Source organism: Petaurus breviceps, unplaced genomic scaffold (genome assembly GCF_028583685.1).
Source record: "Petaurus breviceps papuanus isolate PSGF00001 unplaced genomic scaffold, PetGlider_PUasm1.0 90919, whole genome shotgun sequence".
Taxonomy (NCBI): Eukaryota; Metazoa; Chordata; class Mammalia; order Diprotodontia; family Petauridae; genus Petaurus; species Petaurus breviceps.
The window spans coordinates 11,258,540-11,285,641 of record NW_027187378.1 but is presented as its reverse complement, the minus strand read 5'-3'; the positions used below and the strand labels follow the sequence as shown (position 1 = coordinate 11,285,641).

Below are 27,102 nucleotides of genomic sequence, written 5' to 3'. Positions count from 1 at the left end.
AATCTCTTGTACTTCTTTAAGGATATCTTGCATTCCATAGCACATACTTTGAGATATTCTGGTATAAAGAATGAGGAAGAGTCAAAAGAGAAAGCATGGCTTAGCAGAAGGAGTACTACACTGGGAGTCATGAGATTTAGGTTTCAGTTCAAACTCTGGCATTCATTTAATTTCTCTGAGACTTTCATCTTCTATAAAATGAATAGATCAGAGTACATGATTTCTGAAATCCCTTTATGATTCTATGAACAGAATTTATTCCCAGATCCAAGAGCTAATGTATGGAAAGCACTTTGCTTCCTACATTAGTTTTCTTAGCTACACATCCTGAATATGAAGTCCCCAAAGAATCAAGGGTGAGACAGTGGGTCACTACATGCAAGCCAACAGCCCATTCACAAAGCTACAGTCACTAACTACCTCCACTTTGCACCAGAACAGATTCCTACACTACTTTAAGGTATGACAGAAAATTTCCATAATTAGTGCCTATGGAAAGGATAGGTTGTAGGGAAATGACTCCCATGACATAAATATATATTCATTTTAAGTAAGGAATCTTAAAACAATGGAGCAGGAATTTTTCTTCTCCACACTTGGGAAAATATATTATTTCAAAGGTGGTAAATGGGACCCCTCTCTCCCACCAAAAAAAAAAAAACAACAACATTTTTTTATTAAAGTCTTTACTCCATAAAATGTAAATGATCACAGGAAACTAGCAAAGGTAACACAAGAAAATATAATTTCCATTTCAGTGCAAGAGTAGAGAAAAATAGTTTAGACATTATGAATGATGAGCTAAATATACCCTGAAAAAAAAGTAATAGTCACATATGGTTATTAACATATTGTATTTTGGAAAACGGTACACTGCCACTGTGCATGCCCTACCCACATGTTTCACAAGTACAGCTTGCTACTTTTAAAAATAGGGCTGCCTTGGCATAAGCAGAACAGATGAGTAGTAAATAGAGTGCCAACAGAGTTGTGATACCACAATGTTCTTGTCTTTTGCACATGCCATTTGCCAAACTGTACATTCTAACTTGAAATCTAAACTATAAGAATATGCCAGGAAGAAAAAGTATACTGTCTGATTTTCTTAAACTATTAGCAGTAAAGTCTAATTTTGATCTGTAAACTGAGAAAATGGGAAAATTAAAAGTAAATTTCTAACTTTAAAATTATAACTCTTTCCAAGGAACATATCCATAACCACTAAAGTTATCTGCTCCCAATATTTTTACACAAATAAATGAATTCATGAAGGCACTGGTGTTTAGGGTTTCACCAAAACTATGTACTATTTCTAAAAGTACAAAGGCACATTTTATCCTAGGCAATGCCAACATTGTAAGAGTGTTATTTATCATCTGGACCCTAAAGAACAGTGCAAGATCCGGTGCTAAACAATAAAGCTTATTTTAATGTTAATGTGAAGAGGACAAAGCTTCACTTGAGGAAATATAAATATATACATACAAATAAATCTCAATCATAGCTAATGAGTGGGACAAGAAAAATATTAAATTGACAAATTATACTACTTTATACCTAAAGCAACAGCTAATTGTTTAGGTAACAAGTTGTTTCTTCACTACAAGCTATTAGTGGTCACTAAAAATAAGAACTTGGAATATTGTAAGTTTTACGCTTCAAAGTAAAAAGCTAAGCTCAGTTAGTACTATCATCTGCTATGTCCCTGTTTTTAAGATAAATACTTTGGAAACTAATTTTGGGACATATAAAATAAACCCAGGATAATTAATGAACTTGGTAATAGTTCCTGTTGAGTCTGGAAAAGAAAAGGAGGAAGGAAAAAGGAAAAGAAAGGGGAAAGGAAAGAGAGGAGGGGAGAGGAGAGAAGGGAGGGAAAAGGAAAGGAATGGAGGGGACAGACTTTGTGAAAAGATATGAAAGTGCTCACTTCATCATCACATATACTAAAACTGGAACTACACAGATTAGCATATCCATTGTGCAAGGATGACATGCAAATTTATGAAATGTTCCATATTTTTCTGAATATATTGTGCAAAATTAAAGAAATCCAGAAGTGCATCCACCTATATCACTGGTGAGAGTAAAAAACAGATAGCCAACTCTTGCCTTTAAACAACAGGCACAGAAATGAAACTTTAAAGCAGTATATATGACAGAGCCCACAGATGAGTACTGCATGCAGCTGCTAAAGGAATTTGATGAGAAGACCCTTGTCTCTGTTACCAGGGAAGGGTTAGAACTTCCAGAAAAAGAAGATGTAATTATAAAAATGGAGGATAGCAAGGCAAAATTCAAGAATTTATGCAAACTAATGAAATAAATTCTGGATAAAAAGGCTGAAAGTGACAATCTCCAACTGGCTAGTACCTTCAGCCTACTGCATTATGACTAGCACAAATGTTGGGATGACTTAACATGCAATACAACTTCAAGATACAAGAAGTAAAAGAACCATTCCATAATGGGTTATATGATGGGTAAGCCCAGTTCATCCCACAGTGGAGACTCTTTGGCAGAAGGCTGAGACTGACAAGAATGAAAAGGCTGTGAAGGACCTGATGGTGCTACTTTTTGAGACAGCTCTGAAATCTTCTGGTTTCTCTCTTGAGGATTTCTGGATTCACTCAACCTAAATTTACTGCATGATTAAGTTATATCTTGGCACTGATAAGAATGAGGTGATGGCAGAAAAACCCAATGTTGCTGTTCCTAATGAGATACGCCCCACTGAAGGAGATGAAGAAGGATGGTCTGACCAGTCGCTGGCTGGAGGGACTTCAGATCAACAGCAGCTGTGGTGGTTTCCAGAATTATGAACCCATAGATGCCAAAGACAAAGAGGTCAGTGCAGTGGACTTTGGGACCTGGGAATTTGGAGGAATGGAAGAGGAAGATTAGTCCTCTACGCCAGACCTCATCCTCTGATTAGTTCTCTGTGTTTCCCAGAATAACAGTAGACGCCTTGTCCAGCCTGGCTCCATCTGCCAATGTCAAGTGTTTTTTTTTCTTCTATTCTGAAGTGTAAGGGCAGAGATTCAAGGTCTCTCTGTTCCCAAAAGGTCTACAGGAACTGGGTACAAGAGCCAGCCAGGAAGACCCCCTAAAGAACTTTCTAACATGGAGACTAGGTGGGGTCTTCAGGAGTTGTGTACAGCTATCCCTAACCTAAATCCAATTCACTTGCATGTCATGGCATCACCTCCCTGATGACATGATCCTCTTTGAACAACAACAACAAAGACAAGGCAAAGTCTCAGATATAACACATATAGAGCCTGAAACTGTACCATTTAAGGATGAAGATCAGGAGTGAGCCTCAGATCTAATATGCATGCGACCCCAGAACTGGACCATGGAGATGACTTAGTCTGGGTACTTAGCAAGGAGCAAAAACAGTGACTGTGTGGCTCTTATCTGAGAAAGGGTACAGATTCATTCCACAAACACTCATAAGAAGCTCAAAACCAAGGGTGAACTTGCAGTTGTTACTCTGAACCTTTAGAGCCTTCTTTACAACAGTATGTGGCAGTCTATTAGAGCTCCAACCAGGAAAAATTCTGCATTTGTATTACCTAGACCCAGACTAGGGTCAGAAGCTTGCAAAGATCAGATCAGGAAGGCAATGATCAGACTTTGTCCTAGATCAGAACTCTTAGGGTGGACTATAAGTTTACAAGTTCATGGCCTGAGTCAACCCTAAGATCACTGAAGTACACAGCCTTCAATAGTCATAGAAATCAACAGTAACACACCTAGAAAATATAAATTCGGACTATACAAGACCTCAACATTGTTATCTCCAAAAGACAACAGAACCTGTTCCTAACAAACAGTCTCAATTCAGGAATCAAGGCTAGAAGAATCAGTCAACAACAACAAAAAGACACTCACAATAAAAAGCTATTTTAGAGCCACTAATACCAAAGACATAATCCATAAGAACAGAATAACCTCACAACATTTACAAGTGAAGCCTCAGAGAAAAATGCAGGGTGACCACAAGGTCAACTAGAACTTCTGGAAGAAATGAAGCAAGAGTTAAAAATTATATAATAAATGAAATGAGCTTCAGACACTTAACACAAAACTAGCCGTGTAACCTTGGGCAAGTCACTTAACCCCAACTGCCCTACCTTCCTCCCTCCACAAAAAAAAAAGCAAAAATTTAAAATAAATAAATGAAATGAGATATCTTAAGGGGAAAAAAAACAGAAAAGAAATGAGAAAAGCAGCTTAAGGAAAGACTGGGATGGAGAATAAACAGTTCAATACAGGTGGATAAGATTTTACCCGAGTCAATTAGTCAATAGGTATTTATTATTATTGGCAAGTAACAGATTTACTAAAAATTAAAATGGACCAAACATAAGTGAATTACTTCACAAATCAACAAGAAATACTGAAATAAAGTCAAGACTGAAAGAACTGAGGAAATATAGGGTACCCCATATCAAAAACAACTGACCTCTATAGAAAAGAGGGCAAGGAAGAAAATAACCTAGAAATAACTGTTTCCTGAAAGCAATGAACCACTCCCCAGCCCCTCAAAAAAAAAAAAAAAGAACCTACAGATCATATTTCAAGAAATCATTAAATAAAGTTATCTGGACCTATTATAACCATATAGAAAAGTGAAAATAAAAACAACATACAAGTCACCTTCTCGAAGAAACCTCAAAAGGTTTCTCCTTCAGGAACCTCCCAGGAACATCACAGCCAAAATCCAAAACTTCAAGATCAAAGAAAAAAAAAGGTCAAGAAACAGGGAATCCAAACACACAGGAGCCATAGATTTGGCTGCTAGGACCATAAAGGAAAGGAGAGCTTAGAAAATTATTCCAAAAGGTAAATGGAATGTCATAACCAATAATAGTTTAGCCAGTAAAAGAGTATAATCCTACATAGGGAAAAAAAAATAAAAGAGGACTTATAAGAACTCCTGATGAAAAAACAATTGCTGAGGGGCAGCTGGGTGGCACAGTGAATAGAGCACTGGCCCTGGAGTCAGGAAGACCTGAGCTCAAATACAGTCTCAGACACCTGATCACAATTACTAGCTGTGTGAACTTGTGCAAGTCACTTAAGGCCAATTGCCTTGCCTTCCCTCCTCCAAAAATTTTTTTAAAGAAACAAGAGCTGAATAATAAATATGAAATGCAAACATAGGAATCAAGAGATACATAAAAAGGTAAATAGGTCTGAAAAAGGATGAAATGTTTGCATTCTAATCAGGAGAGAAGACAGTGTCCTCTCAGAGCACTCTGATATCAAGAATAATGAAAAAAAGTTAATAAGACACAAGGGTTGGGAGTAAAGTTTGTTATGTTTTGATGGTCTTAAAAGAAGAAAGGGAGGGGAAAATATGCTTGGGGAAAAAACTGGAGTGAAATATGTCACAAATACTGGGTGAGCAAGTAGAAGACTACACAAATAGGTAGGGAAAGAGGAGTAGGCATTTACATGAACATACTTTCATCTGAACCAATCAAAAGAGGGGGCAGAGTCAAGATGGCAGAGTAGAAACAGGGCTTCCTCGCAGCTCCAGCTCCCACCTTCCCCAATTCATGTAAAAATATGACTCTAGAAAAAACTTTGGAGCTATAGAACCCACAAAATGACACAGAGAAGCTAACTTCTCACTGAGGACAGCCCGGCAGACTGGCAGCAAGAAGCCAGCACAGTGCTCTGGGAGCTGACCACAGCCCCGCTGGAGCCAGAGGTCTTAGTCCCAGGGTGGTCTGACCAGTCGCTGGCTGGAGGGGCTTCAGATCAACAGCAGCTGTGGTGGTTTCCAGAATTATGAACCCATAGATGCCAAAGACAAAGAGGTCAGTGCAGTGGACTTTGGGACCTGGGAATTTGGAGTGCAATCCGGCCTTTACCCTCAATGGAAGAAGAGGCTGAGGCACTGAGGCTGTGCAGCTGCCACCACATGGCAGCTTCAGCTCCTGGTCTGCAGACTGTAGGGGGACCAAGCAACCAGTCTGAGGGGTAATCACTCTTGCTCTAACCTGCTTGGATCTGGATTGCTGTCTAGGGTGGAGGTCCTCAGGTGCGTGACCAGCTTGCCAGAGCATCTAGAGGCTTCAAAGAGGGCACCCAACTAACAGTTCCAGCAGCTGAGAAAATCCCAGCATTGGGATAGAGCTCCCGTTTCAGGTAGCAGAGTTCTACTAGGGCAAAAAGCCCAAAAGTCAAGTAAGTGAGTGGCAACATGAGCAGGCAAAGGAAGCAAAGCAAACAGAGCAACTCAACTTTACACTATTTTGGGGACAAAAAAGGATCAAAGGATCTGGCTTCAGAATTAGATTGGAGCAAATGGAAGCTAATGACTTTATGAGAAATCAAGATGCTGTTAAACAGATGCAAACAAATGAAAGAATAGAAGGCAATGTGAAATATCTCATTGGAAAAACCACTGACCTGGAAAATAGATCCAGGAGAGATAATTTAAAAATTACTGGACTACCTGAAAGCCATAATCAAAAAAAGAACCTAGAAATCATCCTTCAAGAAATTCTCAAGGAAAATTGCCCTAATGTTTTAGAACCAGAGGGCAAAATAGAGGTTGAAAGAGTCCACCAATCACCTCCTGAAAAAGATCTGAAAAAGAAAACTCCTAGGAATATTATAGCCAGGTTCCAGAGTTCCCAGTCGAGGAGAAAATATTACAAGCACCCAGGAAGAAACAATTTCAATATTGTAGAAACACAATCAGGATAAGTCAGGACCTGGCAGCTTCTACATTAAGGGATCAAAGGGCTTGGAATATGATATTCCGGAGGTCAAAGGAGCTGGGATTAAAACCAAGAATCACCTACCCAGCAACACTGAGTACCGTGTTCCAGGGGAAAATACGGTCATTCAGTGGAATAGAGGACTTTCAAGTATTCTTGATGAAAAAACAGAGTTGAATAGAAAATTTGACATTCAGATACAAGAAGCAAGAGAAGCATGAGAAGGTAAACAGGGAAAAGAAATCATAAGGAAATTATCAAAGTTGAACTACTTATATTCCTACATGGAAAAACGATAATTGTAACTTATGAAACTTTTCTCAGTATGAGAATAGTTGAAGGGAATAGAAATGTATATACATGTGTATGTGCATATATGTATATATGTATGTACATATGTGTGTATATGTATACATACATATATGTCTATATAGGAGGGCATATGGGCGTATGAATACATATGTGAGTGTGTATATGTATATCTACAGGTATACATAGACAGGGCACAGGACCAATTGAATAGGAAGAGATGATATTTAAAAGGTGAAATTAAGAGGTGAGAGAGGAATATAATGAGAGGAGATGGGGAGAGACAGAATGGGGTAAATTATCTCACATAGAAGAGGCTAGGGAAAATTGTTACAATGGAGGGAAGAACAGGAAGGCAAAAGGGAATGAGTCGACCTTATTCTCATTGAATCTGGCTTAGGGAGGGAATAACATACACACTAAATAGGGTATCTCAACCTACAGGAGAGTAGAGGGGAAGGGGAAGAGAGGGGGAATAGTAGAAGGGAGGGTAGGCTGGGGGGAGGGAAGTGGGAAGTACCCACTTTTGAAAAGGGAAAGGATCAAAGTAGAGAATAGAACAAGTGGGGGGTGGAATAGGATAGAGGGAAATATAGTCAGTCTTCCACAATGTATCCACTATGGAAATGTTTTGCGTAGCTACTCATGTACCACCTATATTGAATTGCTTATCTTCCCAGTGAAGGTGGGTGACATGGGAGGAAGGGAAAGAATCTGGAATCCAAAGTTTTAAAATCAAATGTTTAAAAATATATATTATTATTAATATTTTATATGTAATTGGGAAATTATACATATATATAAAAATATTAAAATATATATAGGCACAGAGATCCACCGTGACCTACTGGAAAGTCAAAAGGGGAATGGGGGAAGATATGGGAGAGAGCAGATTGGGGGAGGGGATATTCAGTGGGAACACTGTTTTGGGGTGGTGGGTAGGGAAAATTGGGGAGAAAATTTTTAACTCAAAATCTTGTGGAAAAGAATGATGTAAACAAAAAAAATAAAGCACTAGAATGAAAAAAAAGGGTAGAACCCACATATACACAGAGTTTGGTGTAGAAACAAATTCAACTCAACAGGAGAACAGCATACCCATTTCTCAGATGTAAATAGCATATTAACAAAACTGGACATTTATTAGGGCACAAAAACCTCACAGAAAATGCCAAAAAGCAGAAAAATTAAACAATTGTTTACTAAACTAAAAAAAAATTTTTTTAATTACATTCAGGAAAAGACCACAGAAGAAAGGATTAAAAACTAATTGGGGAATTAAAAAAAAAACAATTCTAAGGAATTGATAGGTTTAAGAACAAATCAAAGAAAAAATTAGTTTCATAAAAGAAAACTACAACAATGTAAAAAGTATTTTATAATTTGTGAAAAGTTGCCAAAGCAATCCTTTAGGGTAAATTTATATCCCTTAACATATTTAGGGACAGAAAGAGAGAAAGAGAGTGAGAGAGAGAACAGATCAATGAACAATATGCAACCAAAAAAAAAAAAACCTAGAAAACCAAGAAATTTTAAACTCTAACTAAACATCAAAATAGAAATTCTAAAAATAAAAATTGATCAATAAAACTGAAACTTTTAAAATATTGAATTAACAAAATTTTAAACTTCTTTTAAAAAACAAATAAAATAGCAGCTAATTGGATTTAGGAAAAGTATTACCAATATCAAATTACCAATATTAAAAATGAAAAATTAAAATCTACAACAAAGAAAGGAATTCATTAAACATCATTTTGCCCAATTAGTAAAACTGACAAATAAAATTGATTATTATTTACAAATATAAAAAAATGTATTTATTAGCAGAATAAAATTAGGGATTCAAATAATACAATCCAATTCAAATAATACAACCCAATTCCAATTATCTAATAATCCATAAATGAAATCACCCCACCAAAAAAAAGAATGTATTTACAAATTTTATCAAATATTATAAGAACAATTTACATTATTTCATAGACTGTTTGCAACAGATAGGATTCTATAAAATTTCTTGTGTGATATACAGAATTTTAAAACAATACCAGGGAAAGACAAAATGTAGAAAGAAAAATACAGACCAACAGCCCTATGAATATTAATGCAAAAAAATTAATAAAGAAGCTAAAGTAACATGTTAAAAAGGTTTTACACTATGACTAGGTTAGATTTAAATGAGAAACGCTCAAGTGGCTCAATATTGGGGGGGGGAATCAATATAACAGACTATATTAATAATAAGAATGCCAAAAACCATATGATTGTATCAATATATACAGAAAAGGATTTTGATAAAATACAACACCCATTTCTGAAGGAAAAAGAAAAACATTAGGATTAACAGGAATAAATGGATTTTGGTTTAGCATCATAAGCATGATCTATAAAAACCTAGAAGTACCATTATATGTACTGTAGATACTCTAGAGGCCTTTACAGTAGGTTCATTTTCATTACATTCTTATAAACATAATTTGCTCAAGTATTTCCCAGTTGATTAGTACTCCTTTGGTTTCTAATTCTTTGACACATTTCATTAGAGACTGTACCAGTAAAGAGACAATACATCCAATTCAGAGCATAAAGTCACACCAAGAACAAATATAAAGAAAGATGTAAAAAGACAGTCACCTGAAGAAGGAAGAAGCTGTAAGCATATAGCTCCTTGGTCCAGAAAGAATTTCCAGTAACTGGCATTCTGAGTTTATCACGTAGGCCACACATATTCTCTGCACATGTGCCCCATTACCAGCCTACTTTCAGACAGTCTACTCTTCCCTTGGACTCTGTATATACTTGTGGAAAATATGCCCCAGCCTTTTTTGGGGTGAGGAAGTTTATGGGTGGGGACAGATGTTTTTGTACTAACCATTCTTACCATACCATGTTAGCAAATATGCTCTCTAAAGTTAATGAAATCTGCCTAATAATCAATGGGTAGGCATACAGAATGAAGGCTCATAAATGGTACTAGAAATCCACATCTTCATGATTACCCCTAGGCTTCTGAGAGAAATAGTCAACCAGCCCCTGGAGACTCAACTTGCTAGTGCTAATAGGAGTTAGGGATGTAACCCCAGAGAGATGCTACATTTGACACTTTCATCACATGACCTACATCAGCTGTTCCAAGCCTCTTCTTCTCACTCAAGCCTCCCAAATTGTTTTCTCCCTACTCACTATCAACAAATGATTTCAATTCATACTTTTCTAGGAAAAGAGACCATTTCTAACTCCATTCTACAATTCAAACCCCAATATCATCTCCCAATATCTCCTCATTTACTCTCTGATAAAGAGGTGACCCTCTTTCCTGACAAGGCTTATTCCTCTACTTGTCTCCCCTAATTTCCTCTGGTTGTCCCCCAAAATCATCTTCCCCTTAACCTCACTCTAATTTTACATCTTTCTTCAGACTCCATCCCTACTACCTACAAATATATCCAAATATCCCCATCCTTAAAAAAACCTTCACTTTGGGGTGGCTAGGTGGTGCAGTGAATAGAGCGCTGGCCCTGGAGTCAGGGGAATCTGAGTTCAAATTCAGCCTCAGACACTTAACAAAAAAACTAGCCGTGTGACCTTGGGTAAGTCACTTAACCCCAACTGCCCTCCAAAAAAAAGCAAAAAAAACCTTCACTTGACCTTGCTACTTGTCAAGCTATTGTCCTATACCTCCCCTCCCTTCCTCCACATTTTAAAAGGCCATCTGCAATATCTGCAGACCTTCATTCCCCTTCTTTCACATATATCACTCTACTGAAATTGCATTCTCCAAGGTTACCAATGGTCTCCTAATTGTTAAACCCAATGACACATTCTCAATTCTCATCATTCTTGACATCTCTGTAGTATTTTACACAACTGACAGTCTCTAGTCCTGGATACTCTCACCGCTGGGTTTTTAATATTCTTCTCTCTCAGTTGTCTCCTAACTACAAAAATTCTCATTCTCAATAAAACTGCAGGATCATCACCCAGAGTCAACATCATAATTTTGGATAGCACACAATAATTAGTTTTAAGACCTCTTTTCTCTATATATTCTCTCTTCATGATTTTATTAACTATCATTTCTATGAATCATAACTACTTGCAGTAATCACTAACTAGGTGTTGCAGTAGAAAGGGCATGAGGCCTGAAGTTAGGAAGACTTGAGTTCAAATCAGAACGGAGAAACTTACTGAGGACGCTGAGCAACTCACCTAACCCTGTTTGCCTCAGTTTCCTCATCTGTAAAATGATCTGCAAAAGGAAATCGCAAAACCACACCAGTATCTTTGCCAAGAAAACCCCAAATGGGGTCATAAAGAGTCAAATATTACTAAAAAAAAAAAAAGTCACTAACTTGATGGAAATGTCAATCGTTTTTTCCTTCCCCTTCTGCATATTAATGATTTGGGAAAGGCAGTCATTTGAGCAATTTCATATGTGTCCCCTTAGTTAGGTCTCATTTCTGCAGCCAGGAAAGCAAATTTTCCTACAGTCGTGTCCCATAAAACCCTGACAGAGAATAAACTATTAATCTGATAATCAGGGTTTGATTTTGCAATGACTTGAGAGGCCATTTGAAATTATTCTATACCCTTCGGGTAGAGGCAGGGGTTTCTGTTATTTTTCTCACTAAAAGAATGCTATGAGATACTCCAACAGTGAGAGAATGGAAAGCCAAAGCAGAGCCTTAGAATTTTAACACTAACAATTGTGCTGAAAAAAGTATGAGTTTTGTTTACTTGTTTGTTTTTTAAATTAGAATTTGAGAGACCACAATTTTGCTACATGGGTATGTGATGTGATTCTTTGGTGGAAGAAGAGGTACAGGAAAAGACAATGTTAAATTTTCCTCAGGAGCTGTAATGGGAAGAAAAATTTGAATATCTTCCCTGCTCCTTAATAGACCTGCAGGGAGTATGAAGACCTCCCCTGCTTTGAAAGTAAACTCTGCCCCTAATAGGCTGAATGTGTTCACATGGAGCCTGTGATGGAGGGAATTTGCTGAAGGGTGGAGCAGAGCCCACAGGAAGCTTTCCCTGCTGTGAAGATGAACTCTGTCCCCTAATAGGCTGAATGTAGTCATATGCAGCCTGTGGTAGGAGGAGTTTGCTGAAGGGAAGCAGAGCCCACAGGAAGGTGGTTCAGAGCTAGGCAGACATTGGGGGAGAGAGAGGATGCTCATTAAGGAGATAGAGAGGTTTGTGAGTAAATGTTGATCTCATGTTGGTTTGTAGGAAGGCTGTAGAATGCTGTGGTTCTCAGTGTTATTATGGTTTCTGAATATCTTTGGTACTATGATGTAATCGGCTTACTGGTTTGAGTATTGGGTTTTCTGGTGTCTAAATAAATATTTCAGTTCTGTTCTATACCTGGAGAATCTGGTATATTTTGTGATCAACCATCATGCAATACTTATAGTCACGGTCTTTATCATGATTGTGGGTGCTGTAAATATTTCATTGGTGCTACAAGAGCCCAGAAATACTGCTGAAACTGGATACATAGCCAAATGCACCAATGGTACCCCCATTTAATTTATTGAAGATAGTCAGAGGTGCTGCTTTAGTTTAAAACACTTCCACTGATCCTTAAAGTGTGAACGATAGCTCTTTGCTGTAGCTTCCAAGGCAAGTTCTACAAAGCACAGAACTCAGGCCTCAGGGGCATTTCCCCAGGCACAGAAGAAATGACAGTTGCTTACACATGGGAAACTGAGCACAGGTACTGGCCTAGAAGAGTTTCTGGATGTGCCACTTTTTGCATTGTACAGTATCTTTCCCCCAGCATAAAAGGGCAGAGTCGGCCCCACTAGTGGCAGTACAATAGTGCTAAACCTCTGTCGCAGCACAGGGCAAAAGAGCTCAGGCTCTAGGCGTACCAGTTGTCTTGTCCTGGCAGAAGGGATAGCAATTGACCTTGGTAGTGAACAGTGGGCAGAGGCACAAGCAGCAATATTGGCCAAAGGACAGTAAGCAAAGATGGCAAGCCCCAGGGGTGCTAGGCTGGGTGGGTCTTGAGAGTGAGCAGAGACATGACTTCCAGTGCCTAGTGGGAAAGGGAAAGGGAAGGGGGTGGAGGGTAGAGCAGGAGGATGATAGCAAGCAGAGATGCAGGAAGGCCCCAGAGGCAGTAGGCAACAGATGATCTCCCAGAAGCAACTGCAGCTCAGTGGCAGAAGAGTAGGTGTGGGCATGTGTAGTGGCAAAGGCAGGCCACTGTAGTGCACTGCTTACTGTAATGAAAAACTGATTTCCCTTGCCACACAGCTACCAATACAATACCCATTCAGTGATCATGGTACAAATCCCCAAGGAAGGATATAGAAACCCAAGTGGTAGCACTGTTAGGAGAGAGCTTGCTTTATGACAACAAAGAGGAAGTAAAAATGTCTAAACAGTCATTTTTTAATAATTTTAAACATCAAAAAATAATGATGGCTATCTAATATCACCAGCATTTTTGTCTAAAATAAGTAATAAGGTTGAACCTTAGAAGGCTGATTGATAAGACTTACAGAGCTTTTGACTTCCTTATTCTTAAATGAGTCTCAAACTACCCAAAACACTGTAAGTGATCTGTTAAGAAGTCAAGTGTTGGGGCGGCCAGGTAGCACAGCGAGTAAGAGCACCGGCTCCAGTGTCATGATGACCTGGGGATCGAATCTCGGGCTCAGACACTTAGCTACCACCTAGAAACACCTGGCCATGTAACCTTGAGCAAGTTACTTAACCCCAATTGCTTAGGGGCGGCCAGGTGGCTCAGCAAGTAAGAGCACCGGCTCCAGTGTCGGGATGACCTGGGGATCAAATCTGGGCTCAGATACTCAGCACCACACCCAGAAATAACTGGCCGTGTAACCTTGAGCAAATTACTTAACCCCAAGTGCTTAAAAAAAAAAAGTCAACTGTTAACATTTTTGTTAACAAAGGTAACAATTCCATAACAAAAAAGGGATGCTTGCAAAGGTGAAATCCACAAGCCTTGGGGAACAGCCTGGATCTGGGAAAGAGAGGATACCTGTGAAAGACAGTGAGGAGTCCAGGATGACTCACAGATTTTTTGCCTGGGGAGATGGTGCCACCATCTATAGTAATAGGGAAGGTAGGGGGGAGGAAGGATTTAGTGAGAAAAATAATGAATTCCATTTTGGACATACTGAATTCAAACTGTCTAATGGACATCTAGTCTGAGGTGTCTGAAAGGCAACTAGAGAAGTGAGACTGGAAGTCAGTGAAGAGGTGGAAGCAGAATAGGTAGTTTTAAGAATCACAGAGATGGTAATTACTTCTATGGGAACTGATAAAATCACCATGTGAAGTAGTGTAAAGGCAGAAGAGAAGAATGTCCAGGACAGACGGTTAGGGGCATGATCTGTAGGAAAATACAGGAAAGGAGAAAGAGAAGGAGTGATCAGAAAGGTAAAAAAAACAGGAAAAAAGTGGTGCTCTGAAAACCTAGAGAGAAGAGAGCATCAAGGAGCAGAGTGATCAGCAGTGTCATGAGTCAAGTAGAATGAGGACTGAGGAAAGGCCATTGCATTTGGTAACTAAAAGATCATTAGCAACTTGGCAAGAGCAGTCTCAATAGAATGATAAGGTTAGAAGCCAGAATGTAAAAGGTTAAGAGAGTGAAAAGAGAGAAAATGGAGGCAGCTAGTGCCTTTTCAAGGAGTTTAGTTACAAAGGGCAAAAAAGAAGATGATAAAGTATATCATCTGGATATTAATGGACATACAATGATGGAAGGTTCAAATGAGGGTTTTTTAGAAGAGACATACGTTTGTAAGCAGAAGGGAATGAGACAGGAAGAGATTTAAAATAAATCATAGAAAGGGGATGACAAAGGCATGTTGAAGTCTCCTAGTATAAGGGCAGGAATTGAGGAGAAGAGAAAAATTGTGAGCCACTAAATTCATCATGGAAAGAAGGGGAGAGACCTGGGGGGTCTGTAGAAAATAGCTACTCGGATTTTAACTGAATGGTATATATGAATAGTATGATCTTCAGAGGAGAATGTACTGAATGATGAAGATAGGGGGAGAATCTGGAAGTAGTAAAGGGAAGCAAGGAGCATTCCAACTCCCCTGCCTAAATCAGCAAGGTGAATGAATGAAGATGCAGCCAGTACTGAAAAGGGTAGCCAACGAGGCTGTGTCCTTAGTGGAGAGTCATGTTTCAGATGGAAGAAGTGGGAGAGTAAAAGATCTGAGAGAAAGGAAAGTTTGTTGCCTATGAGGCATTCCAGGGGGCACAGCAGAAGAGCTGTGGTGTTTGATTGAAACTTTGAGGTGGAAGATGGAGAATGGGGTTTGGATGCTGATCTACAGGGGATCAGAATCACTGGGATGTAAAGAATATGACCATGTGTGAGACTGCTGAGTGGAGGACCCTCCACTTCCCAAAGGAGGTCAGAGATTTGGCTGGAGGCAAGTGCAATATGAGACTAAGGGTTCACAGTCAGATGATCACTACCCCTTTTACCCCCAATGCGTATAGATAAGGCAGGAAAGGGGTGCAGCAGGAAATGAAAGTCAAACCTACACAGCAGGAGAAGGAAGTTCCATTCCCTACCAACTTTCCTGTTCATTCAAGGAATAGGAGCAGCAAGAGATGGAAAGCCTAAGGTGAAAAGTAAGGTTGCGCCTTTTTGAGCCAGAGGTTCTCCATATCCTGGTTGGGAGCTGGACAGGTAGTAGAAGGCAAAAATTGTCTTGTGCTAGTACAGATAGAAACTGATGCTTTGGGACAGATGGAAGATGCCCAATCCAGCCCCTTGCCACCTTCCTCAGATGACAAATTGCACCCAGCAGGAGGTGCAAGGCGTAAGGCTAGCAGAAGAAAAGTTTGGCTCCTCTTCTCTTTGGCTGCTAGTAAGTGTATAATTCCTTATTTCATGTCAAGTTCTACTATACCAACTCCAGGAGAGGGAGAGGTGGGGAGGGAGTTAGTGATTTAGTGTAATGTAAACAACAAAAAGGACTGATAATCATGGTCTTCACACAATAGAAGTCTTCCCCAGTCTATCCTTCTAATTTCAGGCTATACTGACACTATCAGCAGCATGGAAATTAGTAACTAAAATTATTCTAAAGCATGCCTTTATATTTCAAACTCTGAATACAGTAAAACTACCAATCATGAAAAATATTTTTCAAACTTTTTGCTTTTCCATTTCTAAGTATATCTTATATGAAAAAAATGTAACATCTATAAGTAAAGATGATGAAAAATATATTAAAAATAATGTTTCTAGAGGAAGAAATGAGAAAGAAAATGGTTTTACTATACATGGAAGTTTCATATCTTTACATCATGAAAATTTTCTTTGAGAAAAGAATTGAGAGGGTTGGACATGGTAAGCACAAAATAACATCAGATAAAGTGAAATCGATTACATGATAACAGATAGGAAAACACACAATTTATAAGGAAGAAATGGAAGAAAGATTGTGATTTCATTAGGAGAAGAAATTCCTGTTGAGGAAACTCCTCTTATCGTGGCAGGTCAGAACCAACTCAACAACTTACAGTCTCAAGAACTTCCTAGAGCTCTGAGAGACAAGTGACATGCCTAGGTCTCAGACATAGGACTTGAATCCAACTCTTCTTGAATTTATGACAGGCTAACCTCTATACAATGCTATTTCTGAATTCAGAAAATATTGCCCATAGGATAAAATATAAACTTCTCTATTTAGTTTGTTGTTAAACCCCTTCACAACCTATCCCCATACTAACTTTCCAGCCTCAATGTACAACAACTCCTCTCCTGTACCCTTTTTCCAAACTTTTCCAATGCCCATCTCCATGCCTTTACACTGTCTGTCCCAAGAACTCTTAAGGCATTCCTTCCTTATGTCCATCCCGGAGTTCCTTCTCTTCCTTTAAGACACAGTTCAATTACTATCTTCTGCATGAAGCCTTTCCTAAACCTCTCAATTACAAGTGCTTATGCCTCCCAAATTAGGTTATATTTAACTACTTTCTAGTTATATATATTTCTTAAAATAATATCTATTCTGTAATAGGAAGCCATCAGTACCAATTTAGTAGGACATTCATATGGTCATATTTATGCTTCAAGAAGTTACTTTGGCAATTCTATTGAGGAGATTTGAGGTAGATCAATGAGGAAGAGACTGCAATAATCTATGCAAGAAGTGATTAGGGCATGAACTAAGGTATAAGGTGTTACCTGTAGAGTGAAAGGGTTGCATATAAGAGATGTTGTGGCGGAAGAAACATCAAGGCTTAGAAACTCATTATATAAGTGGAGTTGAGAGAGAGGGAGGAGTTAAGGATAATGTCAAAGTAATAAACCTGTATGACTGGAAGAATGGTGAAACTTTTGACAGAAATAGGGAAAGTGTGGAAGACAAGTAAATTTCACAAGAAGTGAAAGAAAATGAGCTGTTTTAGACATGTTGAGTTTGACAGGTCTCCAGGAAATCCTATCTTTGAGGTTTTCTCATACCTTACTCCTTTCTCCCCACCCCTCTACGCACACCTCACAATGTAATTCGTAATCCAATGACACTAGCCTCCTTAATGTTCCTTATACATTGAGAAAAGCAAATGATGATTGTGTATTCTATATTTTATTTCACTCTGTAATTGATTTTTTTCCCCAATAACTTGGGGAAGTCACTTAACTCCAATTGCCCTACCTTCCCCCTTCAAAAAGTTTATATATATGTATGTATGTACATATGTATATATATTTTTATATTAAAATTGAAATCCCCCAGAAAAAAATAATAGTACATGACAAGATGTTTGTAGGCATTCTTCTAATGCCAATATTAAAATCATGCTCCAAATGTGCTAAAAAAAAAAAAACACATACACACAGAAATATGTAAAGGTATAAATAAAACTTTTCAAATGTGGAACCCTACCCCCTTACCACATAATTTCCTATTTTTTAAAGTTATCACTACAAGGTTTCTTAAAGTCCTCCCCTTTTCACTGAGAAGAGGAAAACTTTTTCCAAATACTTAAAATTATATTTATCAGATAGATATATAAATAACTGGATCATATATAAGGGGCCCAGGAAATGGGTAAACCAGCTATGGGCTGACTCCTAATGGTAAAGAAATTATGTAAAATAGTCTAAGAGTTAAACAGTTAAAAACCATGGAAATAAGAACATATAACTGCTTCTTTGCTTCATTATTCCACCTAACTCTTGGACAAACACTGCCAGGCTGCAATGAAGTCATATAGAACAAGTTTTTAAATGATGTACTTATACTGTTCCCAAGAGATTTTCAGAAATGGAATTGAATGTTTCAGACTACCAAAAAGTCACATGAGATTGTACCCTTAAAGAGAAAGGCAGTTAAAAATGGTCACGGATTGGAGTGGTACTCCAGGAAATTGACACATGTGCCTGATTAACTACAAGTGAATGTCATAACACCCCAGAGGGTCTAACTCAAGGTTACAAACTTTGCAATTTTACAAAGGAAATTCAGCCTACGTTCCTGTCCTTGTTCAATTTTATGGTCAACTCATTATCTGTCTTCAGTATCTATCCAAGGCAAATATCCTGACAAATGAGCTCTATAGTTTGCCCTTAGAACAGTATGATAAAAACTGAACAAGAGGCACTTTTTTTCATTGCTTGGTATTTCTCATCTAGATTGTTAGGAACTATCATTTAGAATGCTAGCTTTTTACATTTTGGAATTCAAAGAAAAATACACAGTGTCATTTACAAACTGGAGGGCCATAATCTAAAGACTCCCTCAATCACTGATCCTACAGACTTGGCAAAATATCAGGCTTGATAGTTATTAATACTTACATTTTTTTTTTTGCTACATGGAGAATTGTTATAAGCCTTTTGTATCCTTTCCTTTTTCAGATCCCTTAGGAAGTGATCAATCAATGACTTCAAAACTGTACTGCCTCCAGCATAAGCCTTTTTGTGTGTATACCTGCTCTAGCCCAGCTGTTCTTCCTATCTTTACTTTCTTTTGTCATTTCTACTTCCTCATGTAGCACATTGGGGGCTGTGACATTATGAGTCTGGATTTGGTAGCTCCACTGTCATTCATTTACATAATAGGTAATAGTAAAAAAAATTTTTTTGAGAAATCTTTTTTTTCTTTGTCTATTTGTCTCCAGTTTCATTTCTAAATTCCCTCAGGATTTTTTGCGAACATTCTATAAATTTGTTTTTCATTATTATACTGCTTCTCAATGTTTTGGATAATATATTTCAAAATCTTATATCACTGTTCTCCATGAGATTTTGCAAATAAGATTATATATAAACTAGTGACTCCATTGTCTATTATACTTCTCTAGGGAAGAAGATCAAGTCTTTGCTGGTGGAGGTGATTCCTAAGCTCTTTTCTCCCCATGACAAACAATCAGTTAAACTGCCTAATGGTTAGAGTTTTGTGATAATGTCTATTCTTTTATCTACTTCCCATTTTTTGGTTTTAACATCTTATTTAAAGAGATAATTCTTACATTTAGCTGAAACTCCCTTTTGTTTTCTGGTTCCATGTCAAGACTGATACATTTCAGTTCCTCCAGTAATACATATTGGTCATTGCACAGGGATTTCACATTTACAGTATCAATAATTAAGATAATGTCTACAAATAGTCTAAAAACCGTACCTTAAGTACTATAAATTGTCGTCATCACCATTTTAGATGAGGAAATTGAAGCTCAAATAGATGATATGACTTGCTTATGGTAGATCACACACAGTAAGTGATAGAAGCAGGATATAAAGCCAGATATCTACTAGCTATAATTCTATTCTACTATACCAAAGATACTTAATGGTATGGGGTTGCTGCAAAAAAAAAAAGTCTTTTATAATTAAAAGAAGTCATATAAAAATAAGATACTGTTATTAATATTATCACAATAACATTCATCAGTTACCAAATATTAATTCAGAGCGCAAAATATATTCAGGAATTCCTTATAACCTCATTAAAATGTCCAAAATGGGTTTTGATAAACATAAATCATTTACCTAAGGCTAATAAAAGTAACAACAAAATAGGGTCAGATGAATCAAGAGAAAGCACATGAAGGGAGACAGAGCCAAGATAGCAGAGTAGAAACAGGACTTCCCCACAGCTCCTGCTTCCACCTCCTCCAATATATGTAAAAAATAACTCCCACAAAGTGACAGAGAGAAAAAAAATATGCCCCTGAAGGGCAGCCCAGCAGGCCGGCAGGAAGAGGCTATCGCACCAAGCTGGGAGCCAAGCCCAGCCCTGCGTGAGCCATGTGGTTTTGGCCACAGGGCAGGCCTGCCCAGCAGTGGCCAGAGCAGACTTTAGGAGAGTGGTACACAAGCAGCTGTGGTGGTTTCCAGACTTCTCAACCTGTAAATGCCAAAGACAAAGTAAAAAGGTCAATGTGTAACTCTGTTGGAACAGGGGTGAACAGAAGAGCATGGTCTGGCCCCTGCCCCTGGGGGGAGAAGCAGTAGAGGCATGGCAGCTCAGCTTGGTGGCTGCCTCAGGAGCTCCTGGCCTACAGACTGTGGGGGGACCAGGTGACCATTCAGAGGTCTTGCTTTAATCTGCTTGGATCGGGATCGCAGTCTTAGGTGGAGGTCCTGGGATGTGTGGCCAGGTGCCAGAGCACCTGGGCCTACAGAGAGGGTGCTATCCTAATTGCTCCAGCAGCTGTGAAAAACCCCAGCAATTTCGGACAAAGCTCTCTCCATTCTGAAAGCAGAGTTCTACAGTGGCAAAGAGTTCAGAAGTCAAGTAATTGACTGGCAACATAAGCAAGCATAGGACACGCAATCCTACCATAGATTCCTTTTTTGGGGACAAAAAGGATCAAAGCATGGAATGGAAAGAAGACAACAAAATCAGAATTTCTGCATCAAAAGCTCCCAAGAAAAATATGAACTGGTTACAGGCTATAGAGGAGCTCAAGAAGGATTTTGAAAACCAAGTAAGAGAAGTGGAGGAAAAACTGGGAAGAGAAATGAGAATGATGCAAGAAAATCATGGAAAGAGAGTCAACAGCTTGCTAAAGGAGACCCAAAAATACACTGAAGAAAATAACACCTTAAAAAATTGACTAACTCGAGAGAGAGGCAGGCCAGGATGCCGACCCCGTGGTGCACAGGCTAGGACACCGTGGCGTGCAGAGGCAGGCCAGGACAAGGCCTGATCAACATGGTGGTAAGTCATCACACCAACCACAAAGGCCACTACCAAGCCTATCACCAAAGGGCTGGGACTGTACAGAGCAAGGTAAGAATCAAATGCAGGGACTTCGGCAGGGGCAGCAAATACTCCTAGGACTACCGATCCATAGCCCAGAAATTTAAAAATCCCCACCTATCTGGACCTCCAGGGACTAGGATGACAGAGTGAACCCTGGCTGCTCCAACCCACCCACTCCCACCCTGAAAACATAGTAATTATTGCCCCAGAGCAAAACCCTAAACAGTAAAAGGCTTGGGAACCCTAAAGGAAGGGCATGGCTAGGGCCCTGTCTCAAAATGGGTAAAAAGCAGACTGCAAAGACAAAAATGCTGGAGTCCTACCATCCTGAGAGGGAGGACCCAAATTCAGAGGGAGACAGCGTTGACTCCATATCCACAGCTGAAGCATCAACAGGGAACTGGTCTCAAGAACAGAAAGCTTTGCTAGATGAGCTCAAAAGGAACTTTGAAAACCAAATTAGATAGATAGAAGACAAAATGAATAATTCTTTTAAAATCAAAATTGCAAAAGCAGAAAAACATTACAATGAAGAAAACAGCTCCTTAAAAAGAAAAATGTGGGATATGGAAACGGAACTCCAAAAACTAACTGAAGAAAATAATTTGCTAAAAACTAGAATCAACCAAATTGAAGTAAATAACTCTATGAGGAACCAAGAATTAGTCAAACAAAACATCAAGGATGAAAAATTAGAAAAAGAGGTAAAATATCTCAATGGAAAAATAACTGACCTGGAAAACAGATCCAGCAGAGATAATCTGAGAATCATAGGCCTACTGGAAAATCATGATGAAAAAATGAGCCTGGAACAGGCAGTTTTCAGCAGAAGAAATTAAAGATATCTATAAGCATATGAAAAAATGCTCTAAATCACTATTGATTAGAAAAACGCAAATGAAAACAACTCAGAAGTACCACATCTCACCAGTCAGAGTGGCTAAGATGACAAAACAGGAAAATGACAAATGCTAGAGAGGATGTGGACAAATTGGAACACTAATGCATTGCTGGTAGAGGTGTGAACTGATCCAACCATTCTGGAGAGCAGTCTGGAATTATGCCCAAAGGGCTATAAATAATTGCATACCCTTTGACCCAGCAATACCACTTCTAGGGTTGTATCCAAAAGAGATCATAGAAGTGGGAGGAAGACCCATATGTACAAAAATATTTATAGCAGCTCTTTTTGTGGTGGCAAAGAACTGGAAATTAAGGGGGTGCCCATCAATTGGGGAATGGCTCAACAAGTTGTGATATACACATGTAATGGAATACTATTGTGCTATAAGAAACGAGGAGCAGATGGACTTCATATTTACTTGGAGAGATTTATAAGAACTGATGCTTAGTGAGAAGAGTAGAGCCAGGAGAAGTTTGTACACAATTACAGACACAACGTATGTGTGACAACCAACTTTGACAGACTGGACTCTTCAGCAATGCAGGGTTATAAGTCATCCCCAAAAGTCTCATGATGGAGAGAGATGTCTACATCCAGAGAAAGATCCAGATTTGAATCCAGATTGAAGCAAACTACCTGCTCTTTTTCTTTTTCTTGTTTGGTTTTATTTCCTCTTTCCCATTGTTCATTCCATCTGATACAATCCTTCTTTATAACCTGACTAATATCTAATGTGAAAGTATTTGCACATACTATACTTGATTGTATGCTGACATGGAAGGGGAAAGGGAGGGAGAGAAAATTTGAAACTCAAGGAACTGTGGAAATAAATCTTGTAAACTAAAAGTAAACAAATTAATAAAGACCAAAAAATTAAAAAAAAAAAAACTACAAAAAAAATAGACTAACTCAAATGGCAAAAGAGGGCCAAAAAGCCAATGAGAAAAATGCCTTAAAAAACCAAATTGCCCAGATGGAAAAGGAATTTCAAAAACTCACTAAAGAGAGTAATTCCTTCAAAATTAGATTGCAGCAATTGGAAGCTAATGACTTTATGAGAAATCAAGATACTATAAAACAGATCCAAACAAATGAAAGAATAGAAGGCAATGTGAAATATCTCACTGGAAAAACCACTGACCTGGAAAATTGATCCAGTAGAGCTAATTTAAAAATTACTGGCCTACCTGAAAGCCATGATCAAAAAAAAGAGCCTAGACACCATCTTTCAAGAAATTATCAAGCAAAATTGCCCCGATATTATAGAACCAGAGGGCAAAATAGAAATTGAAAGAATTCACCAATCACCTCTTGAAAATGATCCCTAAAAGAATATTATAGCCATATTTCAGAGTTCCCAGGTCAAGGAGAAAATAATGTAAGCTGTCAGGAAGAAACCATTTTGAGTATTAAGAAAACACAATCAGGATAATACAAGACCTAGCAGCTTCTACACTAAAGGATGGAAGAGTTTGGAATATGATATTCTGGAGATCAAAGGAGCTAGGATTAAAACCAAGAATCACCTACCCAGAAAAACTGAGTATAATGCTTCAGGGGAAAATATGGTCATTCAATGAAATAGAGGATTTTCAAGCATTCTTTATGAAAAAACCAGAACTGAACAGAAAATATGACTTTCAATTACAAGAAGCAAGAGAACCATGAGAAGGTAAACAGGGAAAAGAAATCATAAAGAACTTTAAAAAGTTGATCTATTTCCATTCCTACATGGAAAAACAGTAATTGTAACTCATAAGACTTTTCTCTGTACGAGGACAGTTGAAGGGAATATATATGCATATATATATATGTATGTATGTATGTAAGTATAGGAGGGTGTAGGTGTGCATAAATATATGTGAGAGTATACATATGTATGTACATGTATACATAGACACAGGACGAGTTGAATATGAAGGGATGATATCTGAAAAATAAAATTAAAAGGTGAGAGAGGAATATATTGGGAGAAGGAGAACGGGAGAGATAGATTAGGGTAAATTATCTCATATAAAAGAGGTAAGAGAAAACTGTTACAATGGAGGGGAAGGGCAGGAAGGTCAAAGGGAATAGGATAACCTTACTCTCATTGAATTTGGCTTAAGGAGGGAATAACGTACACATTCAATTGGGTATTTTACCCTACAGGAAAATAGGGGAGAAGGGGATAAGAGAGGAGATGACAGAAAGGAGGGCATATTGGGGGAGAGGGTAGTTAGAAGTAAACACTTTTGAAAAGGGACAGGGTCAAAGAAGACAATAGAATAAGTGAGGGGTGGGATAGGATGGAAGGAATTACAGTTAGTCTTTCAAATATACCTACCATGGAAATGTCTTGCATAACTACACATGTACAACCTATATGGAACTGTTTATCTTTCCAGTGGAAGTGGGTGAGGAGGGAAGAATGGAAAAAAATCTGGAACTTGAAGTTTTAAAAACAAATGCGTATAAAAAAAAAATTTTTTTTTACATTCAACTGAGAAATAAGATATACAGGCACCAGGGTAAAGAAATCCATCTTGCCTTACTAGATGGGGGAGGATATAAGAGAGAACAGATTGGGGAAAGGGGTATTCAATAGGCTAACTATTTTTGGGTGGTGGGTAGGGGAAACACAGGGAGAAAAATTTGTAACTCAAAATCTTGTGGAAATGAATATTAAAAACTAAAAATAAACTAAATTGGAAAAAAGAAAAAAACAAAGTAATGGAGCAAGTAACAAAAATTAATTACAAGTGGGAGAGGGGGGAAAAAAAGAAAGTACACGTGGGGCACTAAGTTAATTTTGAGAATGCAAAAAATTATAGAAAACTAATGCTTATTAAGCAGCAATAGTAAAAGTTTATAGCAAAGGTGTCAAACACACAACCTGTAAAAACTCCAAAGTACATCCCAAAATAGGTTAAAATGAAATTGGTAAATATTTAACAAAATAAATAAGAATACAGTAGAACATAATGTTAATATGTGGTTTTCTAAGTCAGTATGCTACTCACAGGGATCCTTAAGTACAGCTTAATGACTTCATTTCCATTTTAAGTTTGATACACGAGTTTATAGTGATATCTTTCTAATGTTCTCATTTTTCAGTTGAGAAAATTAAACATCATTTATCCAAATTTAAAAATCAGGATATGATAAATTTAAGAATAGTCTCTGACAACTATAATGTTCAATTTCCACATGCAGACCATTTGAAAACATAATTACAGATGAACATTATCATATATGTTGATCCTTTACATAAACCATTTATTTAAGCTGTTTTAAAGCTTGTTTGCTTAATATGATTGTCAATTACTATTATACAGGAAGAAAAGCAACATGGTACAGTGAATAAAAACTCTGCCCTGGAGTCAAGGAGACCTTACAAGTTCTGTCTCTGACCCAAGTCCTATGCTGGGTCCAATCCCTATCTTCTTCTCTTCTTCCTCCATACTATTTCATTTGGTGATCGCATCAGCTCCCATGGATTCAATTATTATCTCTATGCAGACGATTCTCAGATCTACTTCTCCAGTCCTAACTTCCATTCTCACAACTCCAACTGCCTAGTGGAAATTTTAAACTGGATGTGCTGTAGACATCTTAAACAACAACTGAATTCATGATCTTTTCCCCAAAACCCTCCCTTCCTCCTAACTTTCCTATTGCTGACAAAATTACCACCATCCCCCAGTCACCCAGGCTTGCCACAAATGAGACATCCTTCACAAGTCCCAACTCTCCCTCACCCCCATATCCAGACTATGATCAAGTCCTATCAATTTTACTTTACCAACATATCTCCCAAATACCCCCTTCTCTTCTCAGATACTACCACTACAGCCCCTCATCATCTCAAGCCTAGTCTACTGTGCAACAGCATTCTGGATGATCTCCCTGCTTCAAGTCTCTCCCCATTCCAATCTATCCTTCATTTAGCTACCAAAATGATCTTCCTTAAAGCACACCTCTGACCATGTCCGCACCCCACACACACTCCGTAAGCTCCAGTGGCTCCCTATTACCTCCAGGATCAAATATAAAATCCTCTGTTTCTCTTTTAAAGTCCTTCATAACTTGGCCCCTTCCTATCTTTCCAATTGTCTTACTACTTGCTCCTCCTTTTCCGTCCGTATATAGTCTCCAATCCAGTGACACTGGCTTTCTGTTATTCCTTACACAATACATCTCCCAATTGTAGAACTCTAGAACTAGAAACAGCTATTTCCTGTGCCTGGAATGTCATCCCTCCTCATCTCTACTTCCTGGTTTCCCTAACTTGCTTTAAATCTCAGCTAAAGTCCCACCTTCTACCAAAAGCCCTTCTCAATTCCCATTAAAATTCTAGTGCCTTCCCTCTGTTGATTATCTCTAGTTTATCTTGTATATATGTCTTGTATGTACACAGTGGTTTGCATGTTTATCTACCAAATTAATATATAAGCTCCTTGAGCAAGGACTATCTTTTGGCTTTTTTTGTAAGCCCCAAAGTTGAGTGTGGAGGCTGGCACATAATGGCCACTTAATAAATGTTTGCTTGTTGGGGGTGACTCATGAGTCCTGTAACTATAGACAAATTATTTAACATCTCAGTGCTCATGGCAATTCTCTAAGACTATATAAGTTAACAAATGAGTCACTGATCTAGATCAATGGAAGGAGCTTTTATATTGTGATACCCTTCACAGATGAAATCACCAGTCTGTTATTACGATCACTACTACCACCACTACCACCACTCTCTCCAAAAATAGTAGTTAAACTACTGTGTAGTGTGACAACTTAAAGGTTAGGATGGAATTATTTTAGATCAAAGTATAACAATTCAATCATGATTCCTGGGCTTCCAGATATTTATGATAATTGTTTTTCTTATTTTTTTCCAGAAATGGGAAGTCTTTGGCATCATACTCAATGTCACCCAGGTGCC

At 38.2% G+C, this 27,102-nt stretch overlaps 1 protein-coding gene and 1 non-coding gene across 2 annotated transcripts in view; one reads left to right on the top strand and one right to left on the bottom strand.

Moving 5' to 3' along the window:
* Positions 1-27,102, bottom strand: part of DTD1 (D-aminoacyl-tRNA deacylase 1) — a 254,173-nt gene that overhangs the window by 153,093 nt on the left and 73,978 nt on the right. The window lies entirely within an intron of this gene.
* LOC138152215 (U6 spliceosomal RNA) lies at positions 1,923-2,024 on the top strand. Its single transcript, XR_011166050.1, has one exon. It is a non-coding gene; the product is annotated as a U6 spliceosomal RNA (small nuclear RNA).